The sequence below is a fragment of the Gobio gobio genome (genome assembly GCF_949357685.1).
Source record: "Gobio gobio genome assembly, chromosome: 1".
In the NCBI taxonomy this organism is placed as follows: Eukaryota; Metazoa; Chordata; class Actinopteri; order Cypriniformes; family Gobionidae; genus Gobio; species Gobio gobio.
In genome coordinates, this window is record NC_137097.1 from 71,720,894 (window position 1) to 71,734,849 (window position 13,956).

The 13,956-nt window shown below is 38.3% G+C and overlaps 1 protein-coding gene across 1 annotated transcript in view; it reads left to right on the forward strand.

Annotated features, from left to right (window-relative positions):
* LOC307124268 (shisa family member 6) overlaps positions 1-13,956 on the forward strand; it is a gene marked incomplete at both ends in the record, with an annotated part of 155,717 nt that overhangs the window by 48,772 nt on the left and 92,989 nt on the right.

Below are 13,956 nucleotides of genomic sequence, written 5' to 3' on the forward strand. Positions count from 1 at the left end.
ACTCAATTGGATAGACCTACAACCAATCAGAGCAACGGAGCGACGCATTGTTGTCAACAGAACTCACGCACGCTGGAGAAAGTAAAAGAAGTGTAAAGTGTAAACGATCTTTGCTGGTGTTGTAAAAATAATCGAAGGATACACGGAGTACTTACCAACACCATCTTCATTTTTGAGAGAAATAGTAAAGGTGAAGCATATACGAACCAGTTCTCCGTTTAGTAAACAAATTCAACCCAAGCGCTCTTTGGTGACGTGGATGATCACGTTACTGTTGATCATCTGTCCATCATTGTATAAAGCCCTCCCTGGCAATTTGATTGGTCAGAACAGCTCTGGTTCGAGCATTGTTGCTCCACAACGGATCAAGTCCAAACCGAACTTCCCGACCTCAAATGTTAAATACGTATATATACACTGAACAAAATTATATCCGAAAACCAGTCAGTATCTAATGTTACCACCATTTGCCTCATGGATTGTGGATGGATTATCTCGGCAAAGGAGAAGTGCTCACTAACACACATTTAGACATATTTGTGAACAATATTTGAGAGAAATAGGCCTTTTGTGTACTTAGAAAAAGTCTTTTAGATCAGAAAAGATCTTTAAGTTCAGCTCATGAAAATTTATATCTCATTTATAATTTTGTTCAGTGTGTATATATATATATTAGTGGTGGGCATAGATTCATATTTTTAATCTAGATTAATCTCACTGTAATCTTGGAATTAATCTAGATTAAAATGGCTCATTTGAATTCTGCCGAAGGCATTCAGAATATGTGTGCTCGTAAGTGATCGTTTGTCTCTTTGTAATTTGAGTAATAAATAACTTCTGTCCCTTTAAGACCTGACGCACACATGGATCCCACTGTTCCTGTGAGCTGGTTACGACTATGTTTATGTTAAAACTCACCAAGATGGGCATTGAGACATTTTTGAGTGTATTTGACCATTAATAAACTGGAAAAAGGAGCTCATTTTTGCACTTGTATGTCAGAGGCGGCTTTATTACGGTATGTGTGTGTGCGCTTCAGATGCGAGCGCGAAATCTGCGGGAATTAGTAGAATTAACGTTATGTGCAACCCCGAGCGAAATTCAGACCGGTCACCAATACTAACACACTGTCATGAGGAAAAATCCAGTTCGCCATGTTCAGAGGGTTAAACTGGACTGAATGAGAGGAGGCGGGTGTCAACTCGAAAGTCATCATAGCTTGCGTAGTATAGACCCAGCTCCCAACCCAACTTTGAGAATAGATTAACAGCGATATTTTTTTTATCGCCCGATAAGAGTCTCACGTTAACGCAGTACGTTAACGCCAATAATGGCCCACCACTAATATATATATATATTACTGCCGTATGGACATTACTATAAAAAGCTAATATCTGGCTGACAATAGAATACTTCATAATTGTAACACTGAAACAAGCATTTTCTGTAAAGTCACCTTTATTTCTATAGCGCTTTATACAATACTGATAGTTTCAAAGCAGCTTCACAGTGATAAACAAGACTATAACTGAATCAATGATGCAAACTCATCAAATATGATGATAACTCAAATTCTGCTGTAAAGCAGCTCTAAACAGACATGTCGTTATTCAGCTCAATTCAGTTCAATGTTGATGTTGCAAAATGCGTCAATTTAGAAACCAATTTGATTCGGCTATGAAGCATCTCTGCAGAAGACAATCCAGTTTTTAAATCGAGATACATTTACTTGAGAAGCAAAATGGCATAAGATATAAAGTCTATAAACTTGTTTTCCCTTTGAATCAAGTTATTTTTCTGACCACATTGGGAGATATATATTGATTTAAGGATATTTCAATATTTTGAACTTTAAGTAAATAATTTTTTTGCTGTGCAATCCATTAGCACTCTAGTGACTGTTGCGGAAAAACAGCCAGAGAACCGCAGCACAAGCCTGTCAGTTTTCCATCTTAAGAACAAAAATATGTGAACAAGATGCATGTTTTGGGCACTTGTGATCCATATAAAGCTCCTGCTGCAGTATTTCAGTCACTAAAAGCAGCGGACCGTTCTAAAATGCTTAATGTGAAAAACACTTAGGATGGGTTGCACCAGTAAGGATTGAATTAAGCAAAGTTTAACACTAATCAAGGATTTGTTGATATGGGTTTTATTTTAAATCGAGTTGTGTTGCACCACTTCATTTTAAACACAGATTAACTACATAGAAAGACCGTAATAATTAAAGGGCTGATCATGCAGCATAGGCAGAGGGTGAACTGACGCCAGGCTAAAGATGCTTAATCCTTATTAGTGCAACCCACCCTTAAAGTGCCTTAGTGTACTAAAACAGTGATATTAAAAGATCAAATTCATGTCTGCATAATATATACAGCAAGGCAATTTTTTATAGAAAGTTTTATAGAAGCAGTGAAGGATATTCTAGGGAATTTTTGGAAATAATATTTGTATTAAAATATGCACATGTACTTTTATTTGTATGCCTAATATGTCGAAAACGCAAAATGTTTCTTGTCTCTTCACACTCAGTTAGGAATGAAATGAATCACATAAATTATATTTTCAATTCAAAACGGCCATATTTAAGACACAAAGTTGAGTAGTTTGCATCACTTCTATCAGTTCACATGTATTAAATGTTTAGCTTAACTCACTTTCTGTCAACTTTAAACTGACGTTTTGCGCTTGAATTTGCGCTTTGCTTCTGTGAGTACAAATATCTAAACATTCTTAAATCAAGATACATTTACTTGAGAAGCTAAATGACATGACATAAGTGTTGTTTTCTGAAAAATGAATCAAAATTAAGTGACTTTATGCTTAAAACAAGAATAAACATCAGCCGATGGGGTCATAAAATTACATTTGATTTCCAGTTAAATACATTCTTTTGACTATGGTTGCAGATATTTTTTCTTTTTTTAAGCATAAAGCCACTTAAAGGATTAGTTCACTTTTAAATAAACTTTTGCTGATAATTTCCTCACCCACATGTCATCCAAGATGTCCATGTCGTTCTTTCTGCAGTCGAAAAGAAATTAAGGTTTTGGATGAAAACAGTCCAGGGTTTTTCTCCATATAATGGACTTCAATGGGACCCAAACGGTTCAAGGTCCAAATTACAGTTTCAGTGCAGCTTCAAAGGGCTTTAAACGATACCAGACGATGAATAAGGGTCTTATCTAGCCAAACCATCAGTTTCTGCGAGAAACCGAGCAGTATTTATGCTATTATTTTACCTCTTAACAGAGAAACGCGATCGTCTCTGAGCTCAGCCATTACTTCCTGAGAGTGAGGTCAAATTTGATCGTGGTCATAGATGTATACGTAGATGCCTCATTAGCGACTGCACGGATCAGTAGAATGAGGCATCTACTATCGATATATCTATAACCACGATCAAATTTGACCTCACTCTCCGGCCATATTTAAGACACAAAGTTGAGTAGTTTGTGTCACTTCTATCAGTTCACATGTATTAAATATTTCGCTTAGCTCACTTTCTTTCAACGTTAAATTGACGTTTTGCGCTTGAATTTGCGCTTTGCTTCTGTGACCGGTAAACTCCGCCTACTTTGATTTGATTGGCCATCTCAATCATTTTGACATTGACGAGCGCTGTTAGACCGCTGAGGCAGACCAGACTAAAACTGTGACTTTTAAGCCTTTCTGTAATCCTACCAAACATACAGTGTTGCATAATGAAGTGCAAGAACTTCAAATATATGGATGGGCACTTCAAATTATTGTCCCCGTCAATGTCTATGGTGGTTACCACCCTGATATTCAGGCGAGCAGATGAGCCCAGAATATGAACACAAAACGTTTTCTTTATAATGGGTTTCGATGGGGAAAAAACACTTAACGTGAAACCTTGTGTTGCATTAATATTCTGCATTAATTTGCTTGCCTGTACAAAGTAGGGGAGAACCGGGGCGAAAGTAACACGGGACGAGAGTAACAAAGCGATTTTCTCAGAGCCCTTGACTATATTTGCATTTCAAGTTATGACAGCACGTTCAGCACACAACCCTTGACGGACCTGCCAAATATCACGTGATTCCGTCATTGTTTTCCGCGGTTAGGTCCGAAATATAGTTTTCAAGTACGGCAAGTAAATTAATGAAGCGGTACTTTTTTTTCTAATTACAAGTTGTGTTTCTTGTTTCATGTGTCACAGTAATGATCAATCTGCGGGTTATTTTGTGCTGTTACACACCCTGAAGGTTTGTCTTTTCAGAGTTTTTCAGTATAAAAGTAAATCGTGTTTAAATGTCAGGACTTCCTGTCGGGACGAAAGTAACACGCTATTATATATATAATGCATATTATGCTAATTTAATTTAATTTAATTTTTATATTGATCATTCTGTTGAAGAAAAAACGTATCAAATAGATTTACATTGCAAATAAAAAAATATTCTAAACAATTCAAGTGTGTCCTGTCAGTTTACATTTGAAACATTGGAAAAACTTTAACATTTAAAATGAAAATGTAATTTAATATTTATTTTGCAAAGATAAAGGACAAAATATGTTGCAGTTACATATTAACATGGTCATAGTCAGGTATAAAACAAGAGTATCACAAAAAAATCTAGCTTGTATTGTTGTGTTACTTTTGACCCACCTGTGTGTTACTTTCGTCCCACCTGATGGGGTCAAAAGTAACAATGTGCAGCTTATGTTCAAAGTGAAAATATACTGTAGTCATTCTACATTTGTACAGAATACCACCTGCTATTTATAGACCACACTTGTGAGTTATTGACCACAGCAAAAATATATCTCGGTCTATAATATTATCTTTTAAAATTACGTTTTTCTGAAAAATGGTACTTTCGTCCCTGCTCTCCCCTATGCATCATCAATAAGGTGTATATTGAATTTGGTCTTTTAATATCACTGTCTTACTACATTAATACTGACTACAAAGCTGGTAAAAATGACTGGAGGTCAATGGAGGAATGCCTTGTTTTGCCCTCCAGGTGAGCGGTCCTATAACAGTGTGACGTAACGTGAAAACTTTGAATATAGATAAATAACTTAAAAGTTCAGTATTGACTGTTTGAGCTATTAGTGTGTCTATATACAACTACGGTAGTACATTAAAATTATATAGTAACAGATACCGGTTTGCAATATCAAGCCTCATAACAGACATATTTACAGCTAAAATAACTGGAAGCAACTGAAAAATGTCTGCGCTGCTATTACGTTACAGCGTTTAGCATGTGCAAACTTGCATCAGATGCTGTATAGAGTGTGATTCTCCAGGTAAACGGTCTGTATCCCTGCAGCCCTTGACCAGAGAGACACCTCCACCTGTCTGTCACTTCATCATCATGGTGATTTACGGGGCCGGGTGGGGCAGACGCCGGGCTGCTGTAGATTTATTTGACAGCATTGCCGAGGAGACGTCAGGCGGTAATGACCTGGGCCAATCCAAGCCATCCGTCTAAATGACACGGCGGAGAGATCAAGAAGCTCTCCGTCAGACAGACTGTCTGTTTATCATGTCTGCTGATTTACTCGCCCACAGTCGGAAAGCTTTCGTGTGGTCTCTCTGACGGTTGCTGTGTTGTACGCCACATAAAAAAAAAAAACATTTTAACAGGAAATATGTCACCAGGGACCAACGGCAGTCCGTTGTTTGTGTCTGTGTCTGAGTGATTGATTAGGTTTATTGATTAGCTTGGATGTTTATCACACCTCAAATGTCAAGCAACTCCCTCTTCGGGTGAAGTAAAACAAGTTGTTGTTTTCCAGTACAAATATCTAAACATTCTTAAATCAAGATACATTTACTTGAGAAGCTAAATGACATGACATAACAAGTCTTGTTTTCTGAAAAATGCATCAAAATTAAGTGACTTTATGCTTAAAACAAGAATAAACATCAGCCGATGGTCATAAAATTACATTTGATTTCCATTTAAATAAATTTTTTTGACTACGGCTGCAGATATTTTTTCTTGTTTTAAGCATAAAGCCACTTAATTTAGATTTTTTCCCGCATACATTTTGATACTTTTTTCAGCGTTTTTATTTGAAATAGAAATTTTTTGTAATATTATACACGTCTTTACTGTGACTGGCTGAACCAGAAGTCAGATGAATCCCAACACATCTAGATATTATCACATAGAGACTATGTCTGTTCCCTGAACTAGGAAATACTAAAATCTCCCAAACCCATTTAAGGGTAAAAATTTAATTGATGGTCAACAAAAAAAATATATAAAATACAGATGAATAAATGATGAAGCTCAGTTTGCTGAATAATAGATCCCTCGTCTAAAGGCAAAGGGGGGAGGTGTTGCTGTAATTTATAGTAATATTTCTAGCATTACTGAGAAGTCTAGTTTCATATATACTTATTTTAAAGTGATGGTGCTTTATGTAACACTATCTAGTGTAAGTGATAAATCATGTGTGATATTTGTGTTGGCTACTGTGTACAGGCCACCCGGGCACAATACAGACTTTATCAAATAATTTGCTGATTTTCAATGTTACAAATATGGTAGAACTGTCACTTTTACCCCTAAAGATTGCTTTATAAATAATCTTCCTGAATAGTTTCTTCTCCTCGACATATGAGATAGCTTAGAAGCAACAGCACTTTAGACACAGTTGCTCCTTTGTGCTTAAAGAAAATAAAGGCAAATAGCCCAACACAGGGTACAACGAGCATACTCGGGCCCTCAAGAGAGCAGCCAGAAAAATGAAGCGCAGCTGAAAGTAAACAAGTCAAGTCACCTTCATTAATATAGCGCTTTTTTTCACAGTGATAATAGGACATTAATGGAAGAGAGATTGTTTTGGCTGTATAACAGCTCTAGAGTGGAAAAAAGTTATTGTCCAGCTAAAGTAAGTTTTTGATTGATTCATTTCCATTGTAAAAATCATTAGTTCCCTTTCAGTCAGTCACTCCGAGTTCACTCCTTCAGGGAACGAGGGTTACATACGTAACCGAGATGTTATTTTCTTTGGGTCCACTTACACTACACCATTTTCAACTAACATAGAAAACTTTTAATGCATTCTGGACGTTCAATTGCATGGCAAAAGTGTCTGGTGGCTTGAAAACGCAAAACTATAGGTATTTCGCATTTCATGGAAGGAAAGTGTTATTGCATACAGGCCTTAAAATTGGCTAGATCTGCTTACTTTTCCACTCTTTTCGAAGAGAACAAACACAACCCTAGGTATTTATTTGATACAATGGCTATATTAATGAAAAATAAAGCTTCAACTTCTGATGTTTACAATCAGCACAGCAGTAATGACTTTATGAACTTCTTTAGTGGCATACTATTAGAGAGAAAATTATAACCACGCAATTGTCTACTACTGTATCGCATCGAACGCATTGTAGTGTCGCTGAGGAAAAATTCCATTAATTCGCTGCTATAGGAGAGGAAGAATTGTCTAAACTTGTTAAATCATCAAAATCAATTCATCTTTGTCAATAGGATATGTACCGAAAATGTTTAAGCTGGCTATTATTTAAACCACTTATTTAAAAAACGCAACATGATCCTAAAGAATTAGTTAATTATAGACAAATCTCAAATCTATCTTTTCTGTCAAAAATTCTAGAAAAGGCAGTGTCTTCACAACTATGTCCCTTTTTAGAAAGAAATGGTATCTGTGTGGATTTCCAGTCAGGATTTAGACCGTATTATAGTACTGAGACTGCTCTCATCAGAGTTACAAGTGAATTGCTCTTATCATGCGATCGTGGTTGTATCTCTCTATTAGTGTTACTCTATCTTAGCACTGCATGTGATACTATTGATTCAATGCATCCATGCTGGATAAAACTATTAATTTAGTACTGACCCCAAACTTTTGAATGGTAGTATCATTTTATTTTCTTTAGTATTTTTAGTGGCTAAATATTTATGATAGTTTCACTCACTAGTTCACTGACCCGAAACTTTGTAGTGGTAGTGTATATTATATTTGCACACAAAGCATATGGGTGGAAAAGAAAAATACTTTAAAACAAATATTGTCCTTGAAAAGAGGGAGAGACTAAAACTGAAACAAACTGTGAGCTCTGTTGACATTCACGCAAGACCGATTTCTAATATCCTGCTCATTTGTGAAACAGTTACATGCTGAATAACAAACATCAGAATTATTCACAGTGATCCTGCATGTTTAAATTTGGCTTTAGAATAAGAATGAGATATAAGACTTTTTCAAGCATGCGGTATCATTCACCCAAAAAATGAACATTCGGTCAGCATTTACTTACCCTCATTCCAAACCAAAACTTACTTTCTGCTGAAACACAAGAGACATTTAAGGTTTTTTAGAGGCACCAAAAGACTGGGAGGCAGATTGCAGTGTGAAAACCACTTAGGAATTCCTTTGTATTGTATAATTGGCACACTGGACTACTACTATAACAGTGGAAAGGAACCTGGCTCTGTTTTTCTCGGTCAGCTGTTTAAACGGTTTGCTTTGTTAGTATCAGGTCAGGAGGCCGTGATTGAAATGGTCATATTGGAAAATTAGCTCTGGACAATTGAAGTAGCTCCTCATTGCAGATGACCTGTTTAATGACCGCAGAGGGAGCGCAGTCTGAAAATATGTCCAAAGGACAGCAGGTTTCTCTGCCCTGTGTCCTCATTACTGCTCCGGGCCATTGGGACCGTGCAGAGCGCAGATAAAGCGCCCCCCTGCAGGACCTAGTTCAAATGCAAAGGGTTTCGTATGGAGTGCAAATGATTTCAGCAGTATGTCTCTTTACTGTTCTTGTCCTTTGCTCTTTCTTTTTTTCCCCCCTGAATCTGTATACTTACTGAAGCCGTATAATGTTCCCTTGACTACATTATGTGACCGTATGTTATTTTTTATATTTGGTTCTGATCATCTTGTGAGTTCATAGTGAATTACATTCCTGATGGGCTCAGTTAAAGTCCCGATGAAATCAAATTTTCTGGCTTTTAGTATGAATATAGTTAGTCTTATTGTTATCTATAAGCTAGCTAGTGTGCTCCGAAACAATGACAAATCACACATTTAGAAGATATAACCGTTTAAAATATACAGTCTCTCACTTCCGCCAATATGGATCAATGATTTTGATGACATCACACTGCATATCAGATTTTCTGTCCAATCAAATGCTCTCTAGAACCTGTAGCGTCCCGCCCCCTAAATAGACGCTGAAACTGCGGCTAAAATTGGTCACTTGTTCACACATTTACTACGGTGAATGGCACATAGCGCACTATATAGGGGATAGGGAACGATTCAGACAGTGTAAATATAGTCCAGAATCAAGATAGCATAGAGCGGATCATATATGATCTAGTCGGCACATACCAGAAAACATATCGGACCCATTTGAATTCTGCACATAATTAATAAAGGCTGAAGCGAAGCGATGCGTTTGTGTAAGACAATATTTAATTTCTGTCAAATAGTTAACCATTTTTGCTAACTATTTTGCTTCTTTTCTTTTTTTTTAAAGAGCAGACTTAATATCTATCCGTTTCGGGTCCTAATTAGGAGACAATGACCATATGAACAGTTAAAAATCCCAAAACAATGCATCTGTGGATGAGAGTCTGAATCAAGGCCTGCAGGGACGTTGCCCTACTCCACAGACGATGAATGGAAGGAGAAATTTAGAGTGACACAACAGTCACTTATGAGACTTCAATCAGCAACAAAAACGGCTCATTCCACACGTCATACGTCATCACGCCATTTCTACGTCATTGCACATGTGCAGAACTTTCCCATTTTGGGTTTCAATCCAAGTGTTTACATGTCCTCGTATCAGAAAAGGTTTAAACCACTCCTTACAATCCAAACAAAAATTAAATCAGATTTGGCCAATTCATTCGGTTTGACGCGGTTACTTATTAAGGGATCATTAGGGTCCATGTAAACGCAGCTATTGTAATCAATGTTCAAAATATTGTTCTGAAAGTGATTCCAACAATATTGTTTATCAGTGCCGTTATCGTTGTGGTGTGAACTATGCCATTATAGAACGATTTTTAGAACTATATCTTTATATCAGTGATTGTCCTTGGTGTGAATAGGCCTTTATTTTTCCTATTTTTTTTAAAGCTATATAGTTGCTGACAGTCTCAGATCTAAAGCTTCTTTAGAATAATATATATTGTAGTTTTCTGTAGTTGAGGTTACATTATGGAGTCCATGCATTGTTTAGCAGTGAGATGACCATACATTGTTATATGACACCGCTGATCAGGCTTATGTTTGTATGCATGCGCGTGTATCCGTGCCACTGACGCTGTCAGCATTCTGATAGCATGTTGCATTATGGACCGAAAGGAGAAGCATAAACTAATGCAGAATGCGATCAGGATTCAGAAATGTCATCTCAGGCGCAGCGTGATTCTCTGCTGAATACAGATGCTGTTTACTACACTGAGGGTGGGTTGCACCAATGAGGATTCAATTAAACTCAGTTTAGAGCTAATCTAGGATTTGTTGATCTAGGCTTTATTTTGAATCGAGTTGTGTTGCACCACTTAATTTTAAACCCAGATTAACAAATCAGGGATTATAATTTAACCAGCGTTTATTTACGATAAATTTTCGCCGCCATGATGGATTCGCCATTGACAGCAAAAAAACTAATATTCAATTGACCACCAGAAACTCTCCCTCTCTGACATAAGTAGCTCTTGTCGATGGCTACAGGTTCTGTATATGGTAGCGGTGCTATATAGCACCATATCTTAACAGGTTCTGTATATGTAGCGGTGCTATATAGCAACTCAGTCATTTAAAGAACCGGTGAAGAACCACTGTAGCACCAAGATTTGGTGCTACACAGCACTTAGAGTGGTTCCCCTATTATTACGAGCCAAAGAACCACTTTTAGTTAGCCTGGATGCCAGCCGAACTTAGCCCCGCCCACAACATTTTTACTTGGGCAGTTCGGTCTGGAATTGATCGGTAGAGGAGTAATTATGCCCGAACAGAAACTGTTCGGACCAATGAAATTGTCAGGGCAGGCTTTAGACGATGATGGACAGATGATAAACAGTAACGTAATCATCCACGTCATCAAAAGCCGCTTGGGTTGAGTTTGTTCTAATCCTAAACGGAGAACTTGTTCGTATAGGCATTCACCTTTACTATTTCTCTCAGAAATGATGATCGTGTTGGTAAGTACTCTGTGTATCCTTAAATTATTTTTTTTACAACACCGGCAAAGATCGTACACTAATCTTGTTCTTCTAACGTTAGGCTACTTATTCCAGCGTGCGTGCAGACAGGGTTGCCAAGTTTTTACAACAAAACCCGCCCAATTGCTAACGTTCCTCAAAACTAGCCAAAAACAAGCCCAATAGCTTTCTAGGGGGGGTTCTCCGGGAAAAAAAAAGCATTTGGGGGGTAAAATATGTGTTATTTTGGCAGGGCTGGCAGCTAAAAATTGCATTCCTGGGTCTGTATATCACATAATTGGGGTCGCTTCAACCCGCGGACTTGGCAACACAGTGCAGTTGAGTTCTGTTGACATTTGACAACTAACGTTGTGCGTCGCTCCGTTGCTCTGATTGGTTGTAGGTCTATCCAATTGAGGTCTTTCCTGGCTCGGTTGAAACACGCCCCATAATCACAGCCCAATGGAGCAGTATCAGACTCATATTCTGACTAGAATTGAGTATGACGACGTCAGGCTAACTTTTAGTGCCATATAGCACCAATTTTTTTTGAGTGTAGGGTGAACCTCAACAAACTTTAAAAAAATCCATGTCCCCTTTAACCCTCTGGGGTTCTTCATTTATGGGTCACACTCAGGACCTTCGGGTCAAAAATGACCCGGAGGGCGGGATTAAGTTTTTAAAAGATTTGAGTAAAATCAATTAAATATATTTTTGTTCAATAATATTTTTTCTTTTCTTTTTTGAGATTTTTTTTTTTTTTTAGTTTTTTGTTTTTGTTTTGAGGTAATTTTATGATTTATAATTAATATTAATGCAATAATTATGACCCATTTTTTCCCATTGAATATAATAAAAAATGTGTGTATATATATATATATATATATATATATATATATATATATATATATATATATATATATATATATATATATATATATATATACAATTTTGTTAAAAAAAAAATTATTAAAGCTGTATTTCATTTTAGCCTAGGCCTCATGAAAGCAATTTTTTTAATGAGATCAGTGCCATCCGGTGGACACATTGAGCATTTTTATAACACAATAGTAACATTTTTACCACTACAGTGGATCTTGCGTTTTATAAAAAAAATTAAAAAATCGTAGCTTCATCGGAAAGGTCAGAAACTTGGTGACTTTATTGGTACTTGGTATATGAACACCCAAATAAATTGGGAACAGGATTTGAAAAGTTTAGGTGGTCATAAAAAAAATAGTCACATTCAGGACCTTCGGGTCAAAAATGACCCCCATAGGAAATTAATGGGAAATTCGTTTTTTTGTTCATACAATCTACAAATCAGCCAGGATGCAGAAAAAAAGGACTCAACAGTGAAGGGATGAATCTCTAAAACATCAAGAGTGCAAAACAGACAAAAAAACTCACACACACTCACACACACACACTTATACACACAAAAACACACGCACACACAAATTAGCGCTAGCCATTCCAAAAGCTAATTGTGTTTTTGTGTGTGTGTGTGTGTGTGAGTTTTTTCACTCTTGATGTTTTATAGATTCACTCCTTCACTGTTGAGTCCTTTGTTTCTGCATCCTGGCTGAATTGTAGATAATATGCACACAAAAAAACGTCTCGGTTACGACTGTAACCTTAGTTCCCTGAATAGGGAACGAGACGCTGCGTCACCGCTTTGGGAACGCCCCTGCGTGATTGCGTCGTGAAGCACGTATGTCATCAGTCCAATAGAGAGACGGAACGTCATAGGCGGGTGACGTCATAGACCCGGAAGCTATAAAGCACACCGGCAAACACACGCCGTTAGCTTCTGAAGAAGGCCTGAAACAAGGCGCTTGCGGGCATGCGAGGAGTATGGCCGGGTGACGCAGCGTCTCGTTCCCTATTCAGGGAACTAAGGTTACAGTCGTAACCGAGACGTTCCCCTTCAAGGGAACTCGAGCTGCGTCACCGCTTTGGGAACGAGAATACCCACGTCCCCATGCGAGTCTGGATGCCCGCCTGTGCAAGCTACGAGGCGAGTACCCGAGACCCCGGAGTAGAATTAACGTCTAGCTCATAGAACCTGACAAAAGTATGCGGCGAGGACCACCCCGCCGCATCACACACTTCCTGCAGGGAGGCCCCTGCCAAGAGAGCTTGGGAAGCAGCCATACTCCTAGTGGAGTGGGACCGAACAGCCAAAGGAGAAGGCTGTCCGGCCGCCCCATAAGCCAGTGAGATAGCCTCGACTACCCACTTGCTCATCCTCTGCTTTGACACCGGACCCCCACGGGATGGAGGTCCGTAGCAAACAAACAACTGATCAGTTTTTCTCCACAGGGCAGCTCTGTGGATATAGGCGTCTAAGGCGCGAACTGGACAAAGCAGATTTAACTTTTCCTGGTCTGACGTCACAAAGGGAGGAGGACAGAAGGCCTGGAGCACAATAGGTCTCACAGGATTAGTGAGGACCTTAGGAATATACCCGGGCCTCGGAGAGAGAAAGGCCTTAGCCATACCCGGGGCAAACTCCAAGCACGAGGGTGCGACAGAGAGGGCTTGCAAGTCCCCAATTCTTTTAAGAGAAGAAATAGCAAGAAGAAAAATAGTTTTGAAAGTGAGAAATTTCTCAGGAACTTCCTCGAGCGGCTCGAAGGGAGCCTCGGAAAGGCCTCGAAGGACGATGGATAAGTCCCAGGCCGGCACCCTGGTGCGTGTCACAGGTCTCAGCCTCAAGGTTCCACGGAGGAAACGAGTTACTAGAGGGTGTCGCCCTAATGAAACACCACTCAAAGGA